The sequence below is a fragment of the Marmota monax genome, unplaced genomic scaffold (genome assembly GCF_021218885.2).
Source record: "Marmota monax isolate L192 unplaced genomic scaffold, Marmota_monax_Labrador192_F-V1.1 WCK01_AAM20220418_F8-fsc00071, whole genome shotgun sequence".
Lineage (NCBI taxonomy): Eukaryota > Metazoa > Chordata > Mammalia > Rodentia > Sciuridae > Marmota > Marmota monax.
In genome coordinates this window covers 10,051,357-10,059,078 of record NW_026695217.1, presented here as the reverse complement: position 1 = coordinate 10,059,078, position 7,722 = coordinate 10,051,357, and the positions used below count along the sequence as shown (strand labels likewise).

The following is a 7,722-nucleotide window of genomic DNA, read 5'->3' as shown; positions in this document are numbered from 1 at the left end:
GTGATTGGCAAATAGTAGTTACTGTAAATGTTTGTGTATGTGAGTGAAAAATTATCTACAACTCTAAAAATGTGTACGTGATGAATAAAGATAAGGAATTCTGCCAGGTGACCTGCAATTAAGACTGTGTAAGAAAATTAGCTTGAGGCACAAGATACATATTAACTATAAGGATTCTTAAGAAATATTGTTGGATTAGTCATTTATTCATTCATGCAGATTATGTTGAGTGGCTACAGTATGCTGTTAGGAGCTGGGAAGACCACAGAAAATAAAATATTGCAAAGTTCTGGCTATTAGGGGCCTTACATTATAGTATCCACGGGTAAGGAAGAAGAAATGTGTTATAGAAAAGTAAAAAAAAAAAAAAAAAAAAACCTGTGGAAGGGGGAAGATGATAATTGTTAGCTAATAGATATGGAGAGAACCTCCCTTCAGGTCTTGGCAGATTGAAGGATGATGTGCCTACACTGTAACCTCAGCAGTAATGCTGAAGTAGGATAAATGCACCTGGTCTGTGGTTATGCTTGACTCATTTAGAAGATGCTATTTGATTTAATGTGTAACTGGGTCTTTTCACAATCCTTCCTTATATAGTAGGAATCCTTTTATACTCTGAGATTAACAGAAACTACATTTTTTAAAATATTTTTTTACTTGGAGATGGAGACAATACTTTTATTTGTTTATTTATTTATTTATTTATTTATTTTTATGTGGTGCTGAGGATCAAACCCAGTGTCTCTTATATGTGAGGCAAGCACTCTGCCACTGAGGCACAGTTGCATCCCCAGAAACTACATTTTAAAACAACAATAAAGCAAGCAAAAATGGGACAGAATGGTAAGATTGTAGATGACAACACTTGCATTCTTTTTTGAATAAGTATCTTAAACCTGGGAGAGCAAAATAATCAGAATGGAAACTGTCACATTGCAAAGTCCTTCTGATACTAAAGTAACACCAAGCTAGATGCTATTATAGAAGAGCAATGTGAACAGGGAATGACATGTGATTGCATAGAGTGAAATCAGGTCTGGGTGGCTGCTAGATTTGGTCTCAGGTGAATTTATATAAATATTAAATAGTTTTTAGTGGGGGAAAGGGAGAGATTCCAACCTTCTCAAAATGTTGTACCCAGTTTCTATCAGAAGAAACTTTGCATTTCCGTATGTCTTATTGTAAGCTAAATTGGCTAAGTTCTTTAGATTTTCATGATCTAAGAGAGAAATTTGCATAAAAATTTTACATTTCTAAAGTTATGTTAATAGAATCAGTGGCAAATAAAATGGATTATAAGTTAAAAGACAACTTCTCAGTGTTTCACTCTCCTGTCACTCTGCAGATGAGGCCTGTTGGTGGACTATACATCCTGCCTTGAAGCAGTGTTCAGAAGGAGAGAAACTATGGGTTGGAGGTGATCTCGTCCTAGTTAGCGAGTCCTTTGAGCAATACTTGGTAAGTGTGCACCGTAGGACCATGGGCTTAGTGTTGTGATAAAGGACAGTACAATGAGATGGTCTCTTTAGGGGTTATATTGCCAATTTTCTGGGAAAGTTGCTGTTGCACAAACCCGTACGTCTATGTGATGAGTTATTAACAATGAGTAGGAAAGGGAAGTGGCCTGAGTGGAAGTGCTTACCAGGTCTTTCAAGCAGCCTTCCTCATGCACTTGATTGAAGTGTATGTTCATGGTCCTGAGAGCACACCTGTGTCTGGATTCTTCTATGAATAGAATGTAAGCTCAGTATTATCAGGAGTTCCAATCCCTGGTCTTTATTTTATGCTCAATGTAAAGGTTATATTAAAAAGATTGTGATTACCTATTTTTATATTCATGAAAGAAAATTATTACATCAGGAAAGCTTGCCATGTTAAGGAGAAATAGACAAAGTATAGGGGCCAGAAATGGGAAAATGAAGGGAAAAATTTGTTTAATCATTGGAGGATTTTGACTTTTTTTGATAAGGGAATTGTATATTTAATTTATTTAGTAAGTTGTAGTTTTGTTTAACAACAATCCTATGGGTAAATTCACAAAATATTGAAATCCACAGAACTGTAAAGGATTCCAGTGCAAAATATTCTTTTATTTTAAGGTTGAAAAGAAATTAATTATAAAATGGGACATTGTGAGCTTTGCATGAATACCCACATGAAATATCTGAGTTGTCGTGGGTGATTTCAGAAATAGAGCACATTGAAAGCACAACATGGATTCTAGAGAGTGCATTGCCAGTGACATGAATCAAAATGTTGTTTGTGTGTACCTAAGTAGGAATGAGTCGGCATTTATATGCTCTATAAATGTGGAACTAGGGTGGCTTTGAGGTAGCTGTAAGTGTCTTGGGTTACCAGCACCTTCAGTTCCAGTTTTCAAATGTTTCTAGGAAGCATGGCTTTGTTTTCCTGTCTCTATGGAGAAAGGTGACGATGAAGACAGGGAAACTATAACAGTGCTCTGTGTCACTGGCAGGTACTGTTAAGTTAAAAGGAGCATCTGCTGGTGCACAGCTGCTGGAAGGCCTGAGCATTTCTGTGCTCATTTCCCCTAGCTGATGTGCATGGAAACAGTCACCATGCCAAATTCTGGAAGACTGCAGGTGTGCAGCTTGTAAAATAAGAATCTTTCAAGTCCTTGTTATGTGCATGTGTGTGCTGCAAGGTGATGCATTTATTTGCTCAGGAGATGTACAGTTGAGCTGGAGCTGTCTTTGGAAACCAGTTGAAATGGAACTAATTCATGGAAATTTCCATATACAAATTCTACATGTATCATATTTTGGCTTTGATTATGAGTCTTCATTTGTTGTTGTACATCTTGTATTTTTCACTATATAACAGAGTTTATTTGACAGGGTATTATTCACCAAATGAATGGAAAATCAGAAGCCAAGGCTTCTAATGTCAATTCTGCAGCTAACTAACTACCTGAGCAAGTCATGTCACTCCTTGAACTCCAGCTTCCTTGCTTGTAAAGTGAGGTCATTGGTAATAACAGAATGTAGAGCCAAGATATTGAGAAGAGGCAGTGACATAATGATTTTTTATAAAAATTTAAATACATACAGGCAGACAAAATAACAAACAGAGAAGTAGCAAGATGCACAATCCATGGTTCACCATCAACAATTCTCTCATTTTGTTTCTATGGCACTTTCATCTTTCTGCCCCTTCATAGTAGCTTCTGGTTGTTCCTTATTTGCATTTAGTAGGGGCAAACTTTCTGTACATTTCAACATCAAAGCTTAGCTGTAGAGTTTTGACAGATGGTTGCACTGGGGCTTCCCAGACACATACCTCCGTGTGAGACATTTCCATTTTCCTTAAGTTTCCCCAAGAAAGTTGCCAAACGTTCCCTCCCAAATTTACCCCTGCCTCTTTGACCAGAGACATTTTTCACTCCTGATTCATAGAAGTCACAAGTTTTGCATCCTTAGGAAAACATGTTATTTTTATATATACATAGTCTCTTGCTAATCTGATTTTACTTAGCTTTTTAAAAGTTAGCAATAATTGCTGAATTGTTTTCAATTACAGGAGATAAAAATCATGTTTTAGGGTCCTTGTTTCATTGATAAATAAGTTACCCATATACCCAACTGTTGAAAAATCCCTACATTCATAGAATAAGCTGTAGTTGACCATAACGTGTTGTTATTTGAAATCCTACTAGATATGTATGTATTTATTTTATTCGGAATTGTTGACTATATTCATAATGAAAATTAAATGTTTTATTCATGGGTAATTATATTTGCATTTCATACCATTTTCATATGTTATGAAATGTCATTTTTCTTTGATACTGAGCTACCTTGTTGGAAGTGTCCCTGCAGGAGAGCAAACTCTCAGGCTCATTGAACTGTGCACTTCAGATTTATGCATTTACTTCTCCTAATGTTACCATTTCATAGAAAGTTTAAAACATAGAGCCTAATAGAAGAGCTGACAAAAATATTCAGTTTTGAACTTCAAGGCTTCAGAAGCATTGCTCGGTGCTTGGTGATTGGTCAGCCTCTTGGGATCTGCTGTGAAGCCTGTGATGCTGTAGGAGTGGGAGGCAAAGTGCAATCTCCCCTTTGAAGCTTGTTCACAGTTTTCTGAGGCCAGAGATCATTTGTTGAATGTAGATATGTGGAAATTCCCTGCTGTTTGTTTTATTCAAGTCAATATTTATTGAATCATTTTGTAAAATAATAACTGAATGAATATATTGAAAGCTAGTTTGTACAGGGTGCTGTGTGTGTTATTTAATCTGAACACAATGGTATTGGGATGCCTCCACCTACCTTTTGATTCTGTTTCTGTTCCTGTTCAGTGATTTCAGAGCACATCATATTGACACTGGCTTGGGAAGGGGATTCCCAGAATGAAGGCATCACTTCTGCATTCTTACAGGCTATTATGCACCAGGAAGGCCACCTGGATGATGGCTTAAACTTTTCTAGATCTCAGCATGAAGAAACATGCACAGACCAAGTCATCTGGAGCAATGTCTCACTTTTCAGTAGATTTATAAGGTACTTTTGCTTTTGTTGTCCTGGTACTTTGATATTTCATTTTCATTTTCTTTCTGTGTTTACAAGTAATAAATTTCAAAGTGTAAAAATACATTGAGGGAGTTCAACAGACGACAATACAAAATGCTACTTAGATAATAGTGTTTTTCTTTTAAGTGAAGGATAAAGGAATGTGCTTTTAGAAGTTGGGCATGTAATTTTTAATTGAGAGCTACAGGTTGGGATTACTCTGCAACTTGTTTTTGTGTAAGACTGACTTAATTCCCTTTTACAGAGAGAATAATGAAGACTTATATGCTTTTGAACTACATTAAAAAATAGTGGTCCATGTAATAACTGATTTTTCCACCTGAAGATTGAAACAGTTGCATATCTACATATGAAATCAAACATGTGGCCAAAGTGTTTTCTGATACCAATATATTAGTACACCATGTCATCTGTACAGGATGGATATCATCTATCTCTTGAAATTTGCAAATTTCATGAGAGGAAAATATTTTTGAAATATGCGCTTTTTAAAAGTTTTCTTTTACTACTTTATTTTATTTATTTATTTTTATATGATGCTGAGGATCCAACCTAGGGCCTCACATGTGTGAGGCAAGTGCTCTACCACTGAGCCACAATCCCAGCCTGAAATATGCACTCTTTATATATACAGATAATTCAGTATGATGAAGATGTTAAAAAAGGTATACATTTTAACAAGTTTGCACATATATCTTGTTTCTATAATTTGCTTTTGGATATTTGGGGAATGGATATTTATGTTTATATTTTTAAATTTTGTTGATGTATTCTACTTGCTAATGTTTCTACAAGTCTATTATGAGGTTTTTGTTAATTTCTTGTCATATATAAATTACAAATGTTTCCTACAATGTATTAGTTGGAAAAAATTTTAAAGTATTTTCTCAAAATAGCTAAATTAATAAATTATTGTTGCTTTCAAATGTAAGAAAGATCTTTCCTATCCAATATTATATTACTATCCACTTAATCATTATCTGCTTTTATAAACCATCCCACTCAGGATGTGTGTGTGTGTGTTTGTGTGTGTGTGTGTGTGTGTGTTGGGAGAACATTTATATGGCTGAAGAATGTGCATAGCATGCAGCTTCATAGTATCAGTAGTGCTTTTTCCATTTCTGTGCCTAATTTAAACCTTAAACTTCATCAGATGGAATAAAGCTTAGAGACTTAGAGATGGGGTACGTGTCATTTTTATATTGTATTTATCATTTGTATTACTTATTAATTCCATTGCTTTATACAGCACTTCTTGTAATAAATAGAAAAATTTATAGAAATTATGAAAGTGGAGAATAGAAATGCTATTGACAAAATTAGTATGGGATTTCATTCAAAAACTTTATAATAGTTGCAGTTTTATTTTTATTGACTTATGAAGGGGAAGTACCATATTTCAAAATGTAATTTGTAATTGAGATCTATAGTTATCTTCATGTAAATGATGATACATTTTAAATATTTTGAGCATTATAATGTCCAAAGCTAAGTTAATTATTATTAATAAGCCTTTTATTGTTTCTAAAATATAAGTTTTGATGTAGTCAGAAAAATTTAGTCAAAAATATTTCTTTTCACTAAAATATTTTCATACAATTTTGTTGATGTAGAGAGCAAGAATTTGAATTATTTTTGAGCATTGAATTTTGTCATGACTAATGAGTATTACTGTATTAATTAGAATAGTGCTATTCTCCTATTTCTTTATGGTATCTATTTTGTGTGTGTGTGTCTGTTTGTATGTTTTAACAGACTTTTTACCTTGGAATAATTTTATTTAAAAGCATCACATTTTACCGTGCTCTCCAGACATATTCTAAGCTGTGAGCTTTAAAACCAAGAATCTCAGTAAACTCAACAAATTATCATATTCTTATTCACTAGCGTTTTGCTCCAAAGGCGAGAAAATACACCTTAGTCATCTTTCTTAATCTAAGTTTTAGATTTGAAAGTATTTAAAAGCATTTCTTTTGGATAACAGAAAAATACCTTAATCTGTTACATTTTTGGATTAACATCAATAGAATATATTTTTCAACTGCCAGGAATTAAACAATGTAGCAGCTGGTGTCAGTGATCAAAGTAGAAACAACAAGAAAATGTCAGAATTATGAATCCTGGAAGATGTGGCTTCACGCCTTAAAGGATGTAGTGCTTTAAAATGAAGTCTTAATATTGGTTGATTTCTAAATATTTAGACCATTAGTTTTGTCATCATTGGTCCTATGCCTCTAGGCGAGGAGCTCCAGGTGGGGCTTTTATAATATGACGTGTCACCTCTGTGTGGCAATAGAGTTGCCAGTGGATGAGTTCATCCTTGCTGTTGGAGGACAGGAGGGCCTTCCTTCCATATGCCTTTCACAGTAGTAGAGGGAGCAAATAACTCTGTGAAGTTATCTGTAAATCAAAAGACAGTGACATAAAATTGTGGGTCAGTGACAGCAGAGGTTTGCTGTGATTTCAGGAGCCTGGATGCTCTCAGCAAGAAAGCGAAGACTCCTGAAACCAACCTGCCCATATAGTTGGTGAGCCTGAGTCTGCAGGATATCAACTGTTACTTCCACCCTCCTAATGAGCACTTGGAGCATGAGGACAAACTGAACAGGTTGCATGCCCTGAAGAATTGGCAGAACCTCTTCTGGGGAGAGGTGAGTCTGCCCATTTCTTCTTTGTTTTCTTGGGACAACAACTGCTTGGCGGGGGGGTGGGGGGGGAGTGGGGGGAGATTCTCCTTTAATTCTCCATCTTTACACTTTGAGGTAGAAGGCAGCAGGTGTGCTACTGCACAGGAAAACAGGCCTAGGAGGTACATGGTCATTACTTTTATTTCTCTGTCAATGACTGTTAATTTTAACAGGATGAAATTTGCCATTACAAGGTATTGTGTTACCTTGTTTATTCATATTTCATGTATTCCTGGGATAGATTTTATATATCTTTTGGGATTGATTTCTCTTCTTATGTTATGTGTGGGTCTTTTTTAGGGCATGACCTTCTCTTGCTAAAGTGTCTTCTGTCTGATTTTCTGTAGAAGTGAAAGCCCATAAGTGGAAACTGAGTTCTGTCAGCTGTTTCTAATTGGGACCTGATTATTTCTTCTAGGATTTTGAATTTTCTATTATTTTTAACAAAGTTTGTGTACAGTTAATTTGGGTGTAGGTCAAGG

General features: G+C 35.2%; 1 long non-coding RNA gene across 1 annotated transcript; it reads left to right on the top strand.

Moving 5' to 3' along the window:
* The first annotated feature begins 1,398 nt into the window (after positions 1-1,398).
* LOC124084667 (uncharacterized) lies at positions 1,399-7,252 on the top strand. The gene is made up of 3 exons (XR_006849181.2): positions 1,399-1,458; positions 4,402-4,523; positions 7,021-7,252. It is a non-coding gene; the product is annotated as an uncharacterized LOC124084667 (long non-coding RNA).
* The last annotated feature ends 470 nt before the right edge of the window (positions 7,253-7,722 follow it).